The sequence below is a fragment of the Cavia porcellus genome, unplaced genomic scaffold (genome assembly GCF_034190915.1).
Source record: "Cavia porcellus strain 051 isolate PalLab524CR breed Dunkin Hartley unplaced genomic scaffold, mCavPor4.1 scaffold_6, whole genome shotgun sequence".
In the NCBI taxonomy this organism is placed as follows: Eukaryota; Metazoa; Chordata; class Mammalia; order Rodentia; family Caviidae; genus Cavia; species Cavia porcellus.
In genome coordinates, this window is record NW_026947489.1 from 52,830,554 (window position 1) to 52,846,758 (window position 16,205).

Genomic DNA, 16,205 nt, shown 5'->3' on the forward strand with positions numbered 1-16,205 from the left:
TATTCATACTGTCTATTTGCAGAATCATTTGGGTCAGTTATTTATTTCTTACACTTGGTTTTCATTCTGTAAACATTTCTGTTGTAGCTTTTTAGAAACACTTGCTGCTAATTCAGCAGCTGGGTGCACTTGGTGACAATTTTTGCAGATTGCTTCTTTATCAAGGCATGGTCACATGTTACTGTTTCTCCATGTAGCATGTGATTTTGTTGAAAATGGGTGCCTCAAAACTGTAGAAACTCTGGATTCTAATTTTTTCCCTTGAGGTTGTTTCTGAATTTCTACACTTTTAATTATTTATTTTAAAGGTAACTTGCATGATGTTAATTTATGGATTCTTTTTATCTCTTAGTTATGTGTTTCCTGTATTGTATTATTAGTAGTAGTGTTAGTATTATTGGTAGTGGGAATCAAACTCAGGATCTCATGTGCCAGGCAGGTGCTGCACCACTGAGCCAAATTCCTGGCCCTGTATTATTGTTTTTACTACAGTTATAACTTAGCTTTGGATTTGTAAGTTTTCCCTTTATGGTCAGGACTAATTCAGGTTGGATTACTATAGTACAAATGTGGAAGACCAAGGTCCTGTTCTCTGCTGAGAAATTAGTGAGTGGGTTTCAAAGGACAAAGTACAAGCAATATTTATGCTTGCTTCAGTTTTGTAGTTCAATTTGGTTCCCTCAGATCTCATGTTTTTATACCATTACAGACAATCCAAGATTTGTGAGGAGACTGTGCAACTTCTGTATGGTTTTACTAACTTCATCATTTCCTTAAATTTCCTGAATTTGCATGTCATCCTTGCACAGGGGCCATGCTAATCTTCTCTGTATCGTTCTAATTTTAGTGTATGTGCTGCCAAAGTGAGCACATCCTTAAATTTCTAAGTATTCCTCCAGGCAACTGTGTGTTCCACATGGAGCTACCAAGGAAGTGCCTTGCATGCTTTTCCCTTTTATTTCCTACTGAGTTCACTACTTGCACCCACACTGCCACCGGATGTGGCAACTCCATCTTCTGGTTCTAATTGAGTTAGCCACCTCTGACCACTTTGCTTTTGTTGTCCATGAGCAGGCATGTCCCCGCCCTCGTACACTGATTAGGCTATCACAGCAGATGTGATTTTGAAAGATCTGATCTTAACTGCTACTGACACTCTCAAGTCTTACAGAAATTAAGCAGGTGATTTTGCTTACTGATTTACTTAAGGAAAGAATGAGTCACATTTTCTTCCTTGCTTTTAGTCAATTCCTAGATAGTGCAATGGTTGTTTTGGACAATTTTATTGTTTTATAGTTGTTTTGTAGAATACTTGCTATTTTACTCTTTTATCAGTTAAAGCCCTGTCACCTTCATATTGTCTTTAATTTAGTATTGACTTTATTCCCATTGTTTACATCCTTCATTTGTTGTTATTACTGTTCTTATATGTACTATTAAGTATAGCACCACTGCTCATTAAAATTTTTCCTTATCACTACTGATTATCTTCACTATTGCTTTAAGTACATTGCTATAGGTTTACAATGAATTAAGACAAATCCTGGAAAGCTATTTATGGCTCTGTCTAAAAATTTGCAGCCCTTAAATGCTTGGTCAACATTTATTTAGTAGGTAGATTTTTAAAAAAATATATTTTCTCTTATTAGCATTTTTATGACTGTTTTGATGGGAAAATGCATGGCTAACTATCTTATTAACAATTTGGGGTAGATATTATCTATCTTATCTATTCATCTATCTATACATCTATCATGTATCTATCATATTTCTATGTATTATCTATCTCTCTGTCTTCCCATCCATTCATACATGTGTGAATTTCATTTGTACTAGGTAAAGTAGCATTTTACCATGCTTAATTTCCCTTTTTTCTCAATCAGCCACCAGAGGATGACAATTTAAAGGACCATCATTTGAGGTCCTGAAGATGGCACCAGCTAGCTTAGGCCCTTGCTTCAGTGATAAGGGAAATTAAAACTGAAGCAATCAGCACAATTTTCAGGAAAAACTTTAATTGAAAAGTAAGAGAAAATGGCAAAGGTGAGTGGGCCACCGCACTGATAAAGATCAAGCCTGGCCTTCTTCACAAAGGAAAGTAAGAGAAAATAGGGAAGATATTCATCATGCAAAGCTTAAGAGGGCACAGGTCTGATGATGCTCATTAGACTGGTGTTTTAACCAAAGTGCAGATCCTGTTTTATCTAGCACTGTGCTGTGCTGAGATCTGTCTAATCATTTTCTCTGTTCTGGTTTGATAACTCAGGAGGAATCCTTATGGTTGCAAAGGCACTTGGGTTAAAAAGAGATGCCCGTTCTTGCTTTAGGGATGGGTGAGCCCCAGTTCTTGTGGTGAGGTGATTGCTCTACCTCAAAGGGAAGTCTCATCATGAGGCCTTATTTTTTGCAAAGCTCTACTTTCCTTGCAACCTGAAATGTTGGTAGGACCATGGCTGGAGATTTCTAGGCATTCCTCTAGGGTTTCTGGAACTGGATGTTGTACAAGCTGATGCCTAGATGTCCCTGGAAATCTTGAAAATTGCTGCTGCTCTTATCTTGAAGTCCCCAGTCTTGCCAGCGGATGCAATAGACTTTATAAACTGTAAAATAAGAACATTTGTGTTGAAGACACTTCTTTCTGCAGAGCAAGGATGTGACTCAGAATTTAAATTAACAAATTAACAAAAAATGCAGGCATGGATGTCAAACTTCATCCTCTTTTTAACCATCCACTGGACAGGAGCATTTCTACCCTGTAGGTCCCTGTTGCAGTCTTTCAGTTACACACTTTTCCCACATACTGTTTAATTCTATTTGCCAGCTATGTGAGTGTCATAGATAGAAAATCTAACTAACTAATATTCCATTACTAGTTTATCCACTGATACAAACTATACAAACTGGTGGACTAGGAAGCTTCCACTAATGGAATCCTTAATATATTCCAATTTGTAGCCATTACTGTGTGTATTCTCCATATCCACCACATCCAGTTCTCCATTGCATAGAAAAGAGGCAGAAAGAATGAGGGAATGAAATTCATCACATTGTTTTAGAAAATAGATTTGCTAACCTTATCCACCATTAACTCTACTAAGACCCGTAAAAAGTAAAAGCCTCAGGTAGTATGCAAAGCTGTGTAGATGGCTAAGTAGTTGCTTATCTGGCTGTATAAACTTGTGGTTATTTCTAAAGGTTCTGGAAATTTAATATTGTATTGTGAAGATGTTTTTGAGAAAAATGTAGTCAGTGTTACTAATTTGGTATGAAGATGTCTGTCTCAGCAATCACAATTTGTCATGGTTACTTTTCTCTCCTTGATGAGACAAAAATACCTGGTACCCAAATTGAAGGAAGGAAAAGTTATTTAGCTTGTGGACTTTGGAGATTTCAGTCCATATTCAGCTAGCTCCAAGGCTAAATGGTATGGCTAAGGGGCAGCCATTCCTGATGGCTACAAGCAACAAGAGTGAAAAACGGTAGAAAAGGGGAAAACACATTTCCTTCCCTCCTTTATATTGTATGCTTACTCCTTTTACGTGGGCAAGTGTAGCACTCACAACAACAATCCCAGTGCTGGACAGTGAACCAATCACAAATGTTAGACTCAGCCACCTCCATGATTGCATGAGGCTTGGGGAGCCATCCAAACACAAATCATAACATAATTTGATGAAATAAGAGTTCCAACTCCTTCCTTACCATTTTGATGTGTAGTATTTTTAAAGGTTGATTGAGATGAGGCTAATATAATCATGAATTTATTACTGAGTACACACCTCTCCCAACAGGTATGTGGAGAGTTAGATAAAGTAAAAGGAGCTAAAGAATGGTTAAAACTTCCTAACAACAATAACAGAAAACTTTATGATAGTACATTTTCCAGTGTCCAAATTTGGGTTGAAGGAACAGACAAAAATAGAGAAGAAAAAAATATTTGATGGCTCCTGAATGATTAACCCTATAGTAATGAAAGACATTACATAGATTGTACTTCAGGCTTTCTTTTTGCTGGACATAATACCAAACACACACATTTTAAAGGGAGATTTGATTTAGCTCACAGATTCAAGGGATTCAGTCCGTGGTCACCTGGCTTCAGGGTAAAAACATCAGGGTAGAAGAGTATAATAGGACAAGGTACTTCATTCATGATGGCCCTGAAATGAAGTAGGGGAACAGTTGCAGAAAAGAATGGGCCAGGGATCAAATATAACAAAGTTGTGCCTTCATGACCCATCCAGACCACCTAGAAATGAACTCTATCAGGGGATCCTGGAAAGTGCTAAAGCCAATCAAATTGACACAATCAAGGATGGTCATATAGACACACTCTCACACACACACACATGCGTGCACGCGCACACATACACACACACACATAGACACACACACACAGACACACACACTTTTTCATGTTTAAGGAATATTCCATCACTTACAGAATGAGACACTCCAGCCAGATTCATATTCTTCTTTTAGAAATATGCAAGTTATTTCTTTCTTTAGTGGAGATGTCAGACAGATGTGAAGCAACTGCAAATGTTTTAGTGATCCCTAAAATATAATTTATATGAAAAAAATGTTTTATCCTTTAGGGCAAAGTATACAATTAAAATCAATTTTATTCTTGCATTCTCCTTGGATTTATAATATTTTAGTTGTCTTACTTTTTTATTAAAATACTGAATTTTTATCAGCTGAAAAATTGGAGCAGAGAAATATTTTCTGCAGTATTTGAATTGCTAATTATCTGTGGGATTTATTTTAGGGTTGTAGCTTCTGAAACAGCAGAAATAACAGCTGTGACTGTTCATGTTGTGCATTTGAGACTCCATACTCTTCAGCAAAATGCAGGGAGTATAAAATATCCTGCCTCTAATATGGGCTGCCGAAATTTTGGGTAAACTCTTTTTCATGCTGCAAAAAGTTGACTGTAGTCTTATTCTGTTCTTAATCATGAAATACTACTCTTTCCTCCACCTTCCTCTTTTTCTTTTCTCTCTCCCTTTTTACTCACTCTCTGATTCTGCCTCTCACTTTCTCCTTCTCCTTCCTTCACTCTTTCTCCTTTTCCTGTGTAGAAGTTGTTTTAATAGAAAGGAAAATGTAGTCTTATGAAATAATTTATTTCATTTTAACACACTAGAAATGGATGGTAAAAACTGAGAGTGATTCTACAGAATAAATATAAAATTGTAATAGAAATCTACATTTTAAAGTCAGTTCTGCTCTTCAGGTGAAAAACAGCTGAAAAATGCTAGGGACTCTCACTTTCATAAAAAAAAAGTAGAAGAGAGTAATTTAATCTACTGTCACTATCACACAGGAGTTTCTCAAACATTGTGGGTCAGTTTCCCTCTTTCTCAAAAATGTGAATAATAATTTCAAGGAAGCAATTTATTATTTCAAAAGAGTAAGCAAGATATGCATGTGAGAATAATTCTTTTAGAGCTGTATCATGGTAGTAGTTATAAGCCATAAACTCCATCTGTTTTAAGTCCAGAATTCAATGATTATTTCTACATTAACAGAAATGTAAGAGTCTCATCATAATCTCCTTTTAAAGTAAAATGAGATTTTGAGCACTTGTCAGAATTCCAAGCTGATTCTCATCTTCTTGGACCTTGATCATTCAAACACTGATTTAGCCATGTCTTGACCTCAAGACATGGAATTCAGTGGGCTCTCCCTAATCACACAAGTCCTATCCAAATAAAAAATTTTTCTTTCACCAATAATTGAAAGAGTTAGACTGAAGCATCAATCAAATGGGAAGTAAGTGATCTATCCCTTGATGAAATGGAGGAGTCCAGGGTTAAGGAGCCGGAAGAGGCCACAGGGAAATGGGGACTTCTGTATTTGAAACAGATTTGGAGGAGAGGTAGATTATGCCATCAGACGGTTGGAAACTGGAGTAGGGGAAGGAAGGTAACTAATGAAGCATGCTGTTTATTTTAAATTCAGCTACCCCTAGGGTCTTCTGAAGCTTAATTCCTTAGGAAAATGGACAAAGTTAGGACAAAGTGAAGCCTCCAGTCTCTCCTATTGCAGGGGAGAGAGAGTTTGGGGTGTTTACACTTCTAGATGTCACAGGAGTGCCTTTGGCTCCGAAGAATGATGTCAAGTTGACAGTTTCTACAAACACACATTACATTTTTCCATTTTTATCTCTTTTTGTTTTTAAAGAGTGTAAAATTACACAGAACAAAAAAAAATCATAAGATAACAGTGTAATAGACACAGATTTCAAAGCAAGACAGCTGGAAATCTTCGCTGTCTTATCATATTGTCTCTTGTTTTCTTCCTTATAGTTGTCCATATCTTCACATACAATGAATTGATACAAAACAAAATAGCATAGAACTGATCAGAACAGGATAATAAAGGCATTTTAGGTCTTCCCGACCAGAGAATAAGGAAGTCAACAATGGCTGCCATAATGTCTCTCATTCTCTTCAAAATACTGTCCATACCTTCATATGTATTGAAATTAAACAAAACAAAACAGACTAAAATCTCTCAGAACACAGAATAATAGTATTGCTGGATTTCACATCATGATGCTACAGAATCAGCCCTGGGTACTTTTGTGTCTCTTTTTTTTCAAAGTGGCTGTTCATTTCATCGTGCATTGTATTATCGATTCTCATAAACTTTTTAGAACTTCTACCCATGCATGAGTCTCTACATATAGACCTATGTATCTTTTTTCTTTTTAGTTTCTTTTTTAAATGAGTATATCTTATGGTACATAGTAATTGCATTCATCTTGGGAAATTGGCACCTATTTTCATCTTAATCATTTTTACTTCTTCTTCATTTCCCCTCTCTCTGATCTCCCTCCCCATCCTGAGAAACTTATAATCATTTTTCTTCTTCTCACGCATGTAGTTGAGTCTCAAAGGTGAAAACACATCATAAGTATTTTGTTTACCCTAAAAATATCAATTGAAATAACTTATTCATTTCACACACATAGAGTGGGAGACTACTTAAAAGAAATAACAAATTATTACACTAGAAATAAGATATTCCTCCAATAATCAACATCCAAGTTATATGCGGCTCTAAAGACAAATCACTAGGTTTCTCCAGAAAACAGAGACGGGGAGTTTGAAAAACGCAGGTATTTCCATCAATGTACGTAGAGATATGAGCAAGCCCACGTATTATAGCATTTTTGGCAAAAGTAAAAGAGGAGATAATTGAAAGGAATTTAAACTGATGTACACACGAGTAATTAAATTTTAACATCACTGCAAATAGAAAATGGAAAAACAATTAAACAACATGAACTCATGACTCGATGGTTTGATCTCTAAAAAGCAATATTTGATACAAAGTCCATGTTGTGCAATGAACCTTGGCAACTTTCTGCCCCGTTTTCTAATCTTTTCACTAAAAGTCTGCCATCATTGTTTTGACCCTTGAACTCAGCATTCAGGACCACCACAGCTTTTCCTCTGCACTTTCCTTCTCTGTAAGACTTAGCTCTAGTTCCTACAGTGTGGGTCTTCACTTCTTAGGTGATCTTTGCTCTGTATCTTTACGTGATTAGCACCTTACTTTCCCTACTGTTTTTGTAAAGCCATTGCCACTGGATGTGCTGTTTGCTTATTGCTTATTCATTTATTTTAATCCTTAACTAGAATGCAAGTTCAAAACCCAAATTATGTGTTGTTTTCCAGTGTAAATGCAATTTCTAGATTACTGCTTAGCACATTGTAAGTGACTTGCAATGGGTTAGTTGGCTAGATGTTGAATTTGTCTTCTTAAACCATTTATCAAAAGATTGAAAATCAATTTTTGCTTTGAACACATATTCAACAATGGAATAAACTTGTGTATGATGTAAAAAAGTAAAATTCTTCATAAGAGAAAATGAAAGAAATGATGTAAGGGAAGGGTGCCCATGTGGCATCAACTCTCTGAATAAGGTCTTAATAATTTAAAAAATCAAAGTAGGGTTTCCTAGTGGCAGGATTACATAGATACATGTCAGGATGCTGATACTCTGATGTTCATCTTCTTAGTCTGTATACCTATGGTTATGTAGAATAATTCACAATGAATTTGCTTGAACAAAGGAATTGAAGAGAATCAGAGGTTGGCTATGGTAAACTGCTGACTTTTTTTTTCTCATCTTACTTTAAATTAACCTTTTTACTGCCTTGGTGATGAAAGAGTACATTTAGCTTTATGTGAAAGTAAGCTATAATGAAGATATGGAAATAAAAGGGAGGAAAGCACTTACAAAAAATTAAATTGTTGATCTTAAACCAGTAGTAAAGTAAATTTTCTGGCAGTGGCCTTTACTGTTTTAAGTGGAAGTCACTATGTATATACAGAAATAAAATGGGAAAAAATGAAAGGTTTGCCCTTTACCCCCAAATTAGAAAGGTTATTTTTGTAAATTTTGATGATGATTAATTAAAAATGGTGTATAGGCTATTTTATTCATTTTTTAATCAAAAGAGTAAGAAAATGCTGCATTATGATCACATATTTATGATTTACTTAAATTTCATTTAGAAATCTGGAAAGTGCTTTAGTAGTAATGTAAAACTAAACAAACATTTCTCCTGATTAAACTTGTATGTTTGCCTTCCATGGCTTTACGTAGTGTTGCATACTAATGAGGACAATTAAGTTTAGACAGTGTCTCTTTGAGATCAGAAGCTGAAGAAAAACTAACATTCTCATAAAATAGAGATGTGTTTCTGGGGCTACCTGAGTAAGAGAAGGAGGGAAAACAATTTTAATCAAATATGATTTTGGCTTTACCAAGACAAACAGCCTTGTACATAATCCAACTAGTTGCTCCCTCATGTAGTATGTTTCCAAGAGAGGGCTGGAAATAGTAAAGCCATGGTAAGGAGGAAGAAATGCTTTATATAACAGATATTTTCTGAATGAAGATTTGCACTGATCAAAATTTCCCCAAAGGGTGTTAACTCTTGCATTCATTGGTTTTGTGGTCCAGGCTCCACAGCCCCTAAAGAAGCTGCAGCTTCTGTATTTCTGCTAGCTCAACCTGTGCATCAGAGCTTCTGGGTCCTTGTGACTCAAAGAGGCTGAGATGTCCTAGGTATCAGATGATGAGGAGATGATGAGGAGACAGACGGAGGTAACTAAGACTGCTTTATAAGCAAATGAATGACCCCCGGGCTCTGGTGGAGCCAAAGGAAATTGTAATAGGTAATAAAAATTGTAATGGGCAATGCAGGAATTTCAAGTCCCTTCTGAAAAAAAAAAAAAAAAAGCTGGATAGAATTTAAACTTTATTGTAGCATAAATTATACTATGTTGTAATTTCTATATATAAGTTGATGATTTTTTTTCTTTTTTTGATAAATTTAGTTATTGTGTGAGAAAACAGGAGTAATTTAAACTTGCTGTTGAAGTTAAAAAGCTTAAGTTCTACAATGTGTTCAGGTGACTTCTCTAATGAAGATGATTTGGAGCGAGCAGGGATTCCAGGATAATGTCCTCAATGTGTGACATTTAGTCTCCAAGCAGGTTCTTAGAGCTGAAAGAGGCATATGAATGAAACTTCCTATCAGTAGTGTAAAATCAGAAAGTTTTCTTTCTTTTTTTTTTTTTTTTTGGTTCTATGATTTCCTCTTTCCACAGAAAGCTCTAGAAATGGCCCCTGTGAACATGCCGAGGTTTTTTTTCCATCTGCTGGCAGCATTTCTAATGTTTCTTGGGTGAGTATCTGGGACTACCTTTAAGAGATACAGCTAAAACAAATCAACTAAGCCAAGGGTTTAAACTGGGTATTGGCATTTTGGTTTTGGCAGGCTGCCTGAGAAGATCTATTTTACATGGATTTTTCTCCAATGATTCCACAGTCATATAATTTAATAAGGTTAAAATCACATAGTTCAGAAATAATTAGAAGAGCACAGAGAGGATTTTAAACACTAAAACCAGATTACATAGACTTTGGAATTTGAGTTGCACCTCACTAATTGTGCCATTTGTGCAAATTTTCTTCTCACACTAGACCAAGATATGGAAAGAATGATAATCAATTCATAGGTGTATTGTGAAAATTAAAAAGTGCTCTATATATATTGGTGTACCTAGATCTTAGATTTGAGTTGACTTTTGTATAAACAATATTTCCTACAAATTCTCACTGTTTTAGAGTAAGTAATCTAGACTAATTTTAATCTTTTATTTCACATTACTTTTCATAGAATCATAGACTGCCAAAACAGAGAAGAAATCTAGAGTACATGTTCATCTATTACTTCATTTAAAAAGTCCTTAACTAATTACTGAATTATTCTATTTTTTGAGAGTCACCATCTAGACCTTGAACATTTTTGATTTCAATAAGCTTAATACTTTGAAGGGCTGCTATTTTCAGTATTGAACAGGGCCTTCTTAGTCAAAGTACATTTCCTTCAATGTTTCTAGTGCAATTTCCTGGTTGAAACAATTAGACAATTAGATTATAACTTATTTGTTGATGACTCTTCCAATTGACAATTTGATTTGAAAACTAAGATGTTCCTTATAGTAAAGAACTAAACTAAATTATATTATGTAAGTACAATAAACTATGTTTTGGTTTTTGATTCTATATCTTTAATATATAGAATATTTAATAATTGGAGTGGAGAATAGGGCTAGACAATTGCATTATGAGTTCTTATCTGCAAACCTCCTGTCAAGTCTGAACAACTACAGGATGAGATCAACATCACCACCACCACCACCCTCAATAGTAAAACTTGTGCCCTATTGTGTCACTGATGCAAAAGAAAACATTTCTCTCCTTTGACTTAAAAGTTCCAGAAACATTGTCTTACTTGCTTCCATCTAATTTCTACAATAGGAAGGGAAAATATCTCTTATTCCCCAGGGTCATACAGAACTAGGCAAAATAAGTTGAAAAATTGCTTTTGTTCATTTGGTCACATTTTTCTGCCTAGGTCACCTGTTGGCTGTGGAAATGTGTGGTGTGTTTTTCTTTGAATGGAAGTAAGCACTGACAGTCCCTCGTAGTGAAGGTTATGTTATTAGTGATTGATATGAGGCCTGGCAAGAAAGCAAAAGAATCTTGTACATGTAAATGTAATAAACTCTGTACTCTTTCTATCATCAGCAGGTACAGAATTCTATATCCAGAGGCCTGAAATATATAATTGCTTTTGATAGGAATTAATAACAAGAACAGCATGAAGGTAGCAAATATTTCAACTTTTCATGCTTTATCTAAAACATTTTCATCTGCTTATATGTATCTTATGAAATAAAACACAGATGAAAAGAATAAAAGAATAGTGCTGAATGCTGAAAGCAACTATTAAATCTTCTTGTGTATTAATGTTAATACAAAGGGAAATGTAAACATGGTACTGATGATTGGATTCAGCGAGTTGATAATAGGTAGTTGTACCTATTCACAGATGACAGTTTCTAACTCCATACTTTAAGCCATGTGCAGTTTACAATTGTAGTAGATAGGGAAATAAATATTCTCTCATTTTCTTTTCTCGGGAAGAATTGTATATTCCCCATATGTACTGGGTGGAGCTTCCAATACTAAAGTGAGGAGAACTTAGGGGCAATAATTCCTTTGTTCTCATCATAGGATCTGTCTTTACTAAGCTCCTGAAAGCAAGGCAGATTATGAACTCTGAGCCAGTATGTTCCCTTTGGTGACACAGAGAATTTAGGGTCCATGTCCTGTTAAAATCCTTAGTCATTTGAGATCAGACGACTTCTGCCATGCTAAAATACTTTTGTGATGATAATGAATGTAGCTAATATCAAATGGCTTTTGATTGGATGGAGTATTTAACTTAAAGCAGCCAGACTTTTGGAATTTTATCAACTGGAAGTATCATCAATAATTTAAATATCGGAGAATGAGTGCTATGGTTTGAATGTGAAGTGTTTCCCAAAGACCCGCCTTGTTAGGGCTGGATGCCGAAGGCAACGGCATTCAGCTGAGAAGTCTAAGGAAGTATATGGATCATGCGAGCTTTTGCCTTGTGAGATCACTGATGAGTTCTTAGCTGAATGAGCAGAATGTGCTATAAGGAGATGTAACCTGATTAGAAGAAATAGATCATTGGGTAGTGCCCCCTGGGAGGGTATATTTTTATTTCTGACTTCTTCCCCTGTCTCTCTATCTGTTACCAACTCGGTCTACTCTCTGGTTGCCATTAGTTGAGCAGCGGGGATCATCAGGTTCTTATGTCACAATGTCTCTGCCTTGGAGCTGGTGAGCTATGAACCAAGACTCCTGAAATTGCAAGCCAAAATAATTCCTCCTCTTTTAAAATGGTTGCTCTTTCACAGATGACAGTCTCTAGCTCCATACTTTAAACCACGTATGCTTTGCAATTGTGGTAGATAGAGGTATAAATATTCTGTCCAATGTTTTCTTTTCTTGTGAAAAATTAACTAACCCTAATTTCCTTATCAAAATTAGTTGAAATATATTTTTGTAGAAGAAATATTTTACATCTAAAGATATTTTGTCTCCAGTGTTTAGGTTTTATTGGTTTTGTTCTGTACTGTTTTGTTCAATTTTATTATACCTGATGATATAGTCAATTCTTTTTAAGGTAGCAAGAGGCACTATGGTAACCATTGTTGATTACCTTGTATTCTGTTTTTACGTCATGTACTATGTCCATCCTTTGTTTTGACTGACTGCTTTGTTTTGCCACATATGGTTCTATTCTCTTCCAAAAAAATTAATAAGAACAGTGGGAGTAATAAACCCAAAATGTGTAAATGTTATTGTGATAAAGAGAGGAAAAGAGAGTGCTCTACAGGATACAACTGCAAGTGTGTTTAGGTGTGTAAGATAGATGACCGTAACGTTTTTGTTGGATCATTGAACAAAACTGTTTGCAGTCTCACTATTTGAATGTGCACTTTGTATCCTTTAATTTTGTAACTTGAACAACTATTTCTAAGATGACAATATGTAATCTATTAACTAGTGATTTCTTACTGTTTATTTTTCTTGAAATTCTGTATTACTTGTACCCTTTTACTGGTTTTTTCTTTAAATAAAATAAAAAATAAAAAAAAATAAAAAGATATTTTGCTCATATTTATTTTAGACAAGAAAAAATTAGTGTTATTAGCATAGGATTTATACACAGGAGAATTAATTTTCAGTTTAAATAAATAACAAGGTATTATATACAATGTTTGATTCTCTCAGATAATAAACACTAAACAATCACAAGAGTATTAGCAAAGAAATGCAATAAAGTTTTTCAAGACAAGGAAGATACCTAGGTCCTATAAAACTTACTAAAACATGAAAATAATTTCTGTATCTTTTTTTTTTTTTTTTTTTGTCTTTTTCCTTTTTATCGGTACTGGGGATCAAACTCACGACTGCCTGCTTGCAAGGCAGGTGCTTATGCCGCTGAGCTAAATCCCCAGCCCCAATTTCTGTATCTTGTTAAAAATAAAAATGTAAATATATTTATAAAGAGCATCTTTCAGATTGAAAAGGTAGATAAAGCAGTTCCAATTAAGAACAATAAGAAATAGAAACTTTAGATCTGAATATACCAATGCAAAGTTCTTCATTTCCTTTTGAACATTTCTGGAAGAAAAAACACAACTGAGAAGAAATACAAATAACAGTTTGACTTAACTGTGTAAAGCATGTGAAACATAAAATATAACATCTCCATTAATTTCCTCAATGGTCATCTCCTCAAGTTTCTTCTACATTCGTATTCTTATACAAGTGTGTGTATTAATGTACAATGTGAAAATATGAACAAAACATAACGAGGAAAAAAATAACCAGAAACACTCACAACCAGGAAATTGCTTCAGGCGCCTTGTTGGGACATAACAGGGTTTTAAGAAATATAATCGTATTTACAATTTCTTTGAGTAAAATTTCTTTCTTTGAGTCAGGGACCAGGGATGGGACAATAATCAGAGAACACAGCAGCTCTGACCTAACACACCTGCTCGTGTGCAGTGCATAGTACTTATAGAGACTTAAACTGCTTCACGTCCTAGACCGATAAAACTTGAAGTTTTAAACCCCTGAGAGTGTAGTCATGTAATCTGATGAGAAGAAATTAACCATATCACTTACTTAAGAAATTACTTAAACAACAACAACAACAAAAAATTAGTCATATAGTGGGATCTTTGTCTTATTTATTTTGCTGGCAAATAGATGGAAGTTTTTCAACTCTTTTTTTCTGGCCATTTTTATAGATACTTGAAGGTTTCTTGCATTGCTTATAAAATTTCAAGATACTTTCCCCCCTACACTGTATAAACAGGCTTGTGGTGGTTAAGCTTACTTGTGTCTACTTGATCGACCTGGAAGCCACTGAGGCTATTTGCAAAGCGCACTTCTGGGCAGCGTGATCCCAGGGGCTATCGCTGGTCACTGGCACCTTTCTCTCCAGCGCTGCTCCCTTGATGTGCTTCTTGGATGACACGAACAGAGCAGCTTTGCTCCATCCCACCCTTCTACCATGATGTTCCTTAGATGGAGCTCACTCTTCAGGAACTGGAAGCAGAAACCACGAGTCCAGTTAAATCTCTGCTCCTTTAAATCGTAGTAGTCAAGTACTGTGTTCCAGGAAAGGGGAAGCTAATTACAGGCTTTATTTCTTACAGCCCCAGAATAAAATGTGGAGCCTTTTTTGTTAAGAACTTTATGATTTCACATAAGTATTGCACGAAACTTTGGCTAAACCAGTTTAGCCAGTTTAGTATCATTACGAAGCTTTATAAAGTTAAGTGGATTGAGCTGGATGACTAGGTAGTTTTCCTGAGCAGAGCCAAAGCTGAAGAAGACAGAGAGGAATTGCAAAAGGTGGAGAAAGATCAAGGTCTCAGGGGGAAGAAAATGTAATTTGCAACTTAAAACGCTTTATAGCATTCTTCTCATATTTGGGTTGTAAAACGTTTACTTTCTCTGTTTTCTGTGCAACATCTATACAAAGCCTTGTCTGTGAATTTCAGTTTTATAATTTGACAATTTACCACTTTGCTGCGCTAAATACATGCTTATGCTTTTTCATTTGGTGGTTTAATGGATTCCCATTTGTTTACTGATGTAGTTTGTTATCAGAATATTTTTTACATAACTTATTGACAGTATTTTCTCAAATATTAATTTTACTTTCCTTTAGAAGTTTACTTTTTCAGCTGTTTAAAATAGTTTAGTTTTTCCGGCCGAAATCATGGACTCATCTTCCTTCTCTCTTGTATTAATAGAGGCAGAGAAGAATTTGCAGTGTGAGAGCAGTTGGCTGCCAGTTCTGATCCCATGCAGTTGGCAGGTTGTGCATTTAGTAATCTGAACACCACTATGAACCTACTAGTTTGCTATAAACAGCCTAGTGATTTACCACGTAACTTATATAGCACAGATACGTGGTGAAGAGTTCAATGCTTGCATTAAGCTTGATCTGTGTAAATAGATCCAAGCTCTTCTGTTAATTCTAAAATGCTTTGTAGCCTATCCTATGCTTGACCAATTACTGTAATGATTCTTCAGTCTTTTTTGCGTCAGAGCATTGAATTACAACCAGTCTTTGATCTACTGTTTTGCAATATTCTCAAGTTATATTGTAATCTCTGGTTATTTTTCCAGTGCTTGAATATCAATTTCTCAAACAAAGCAATTGGGTATTTTGTATGTTGAATATCACTGAATAAATTCTGGTTGCTAAGTTTGAAACCTCAAATCAATACTGCTTAATTCTGCCTAATGAACTAGTATTATTACTTGATGTTCCCAAATTAGTCTTAAAGTTTACTTTAAAATCTAGTTATTATTAATATCATTTTGCTTTTAATTAAAAAATCACCTTATGTGTGTGCGGTAAACAATCAGTTAAATAGTTCTCTGATTCTGCTTAAATGTTATAGATAACACAGAGATTATTTTAATTCTGAATATTGATGGTCTCTCTGGGATATTGTGTTATTAGTGTTCTTGGTAATACTGAAAGGGTTCAGAACATTCACAAGTGTGTTTCTGTGATCATCTACATTGCATGCCCTACCTATTTATAGATATATCTAACTAGAAGTTTCAGTGTGGATATTCCTTCATCATTGCTTACTGATGCCATTCTGCTAAGGCCTAGCCATGAATGATATGCTCAGTACTACACCAACAGCTCTTCATTTCCTTCCTTTGGAATGTTGATGATTATAGAATTTAAGGC

The 16,205-nt window shown here is 35.1% G+C and overlaps 1 non-coding gene across 1 annotated transcript; it reads right to left on the reverse strand.

Moving 5' to 3' along the window:
• Positions 1-764: 764 nt before the first annotated feature.
• On the reverse strand, positions 765-871 carry LOC111758530 (U6 spliceosomal RNA). Its single transcript, XR_002792708.1, has one exon. It is a non-coding gene; the product is annotated as a U6 spliceosomal RNA (small nuclear RNA).
• Positions 872-16,205: the final 15,334 nt, after the last annotated feature.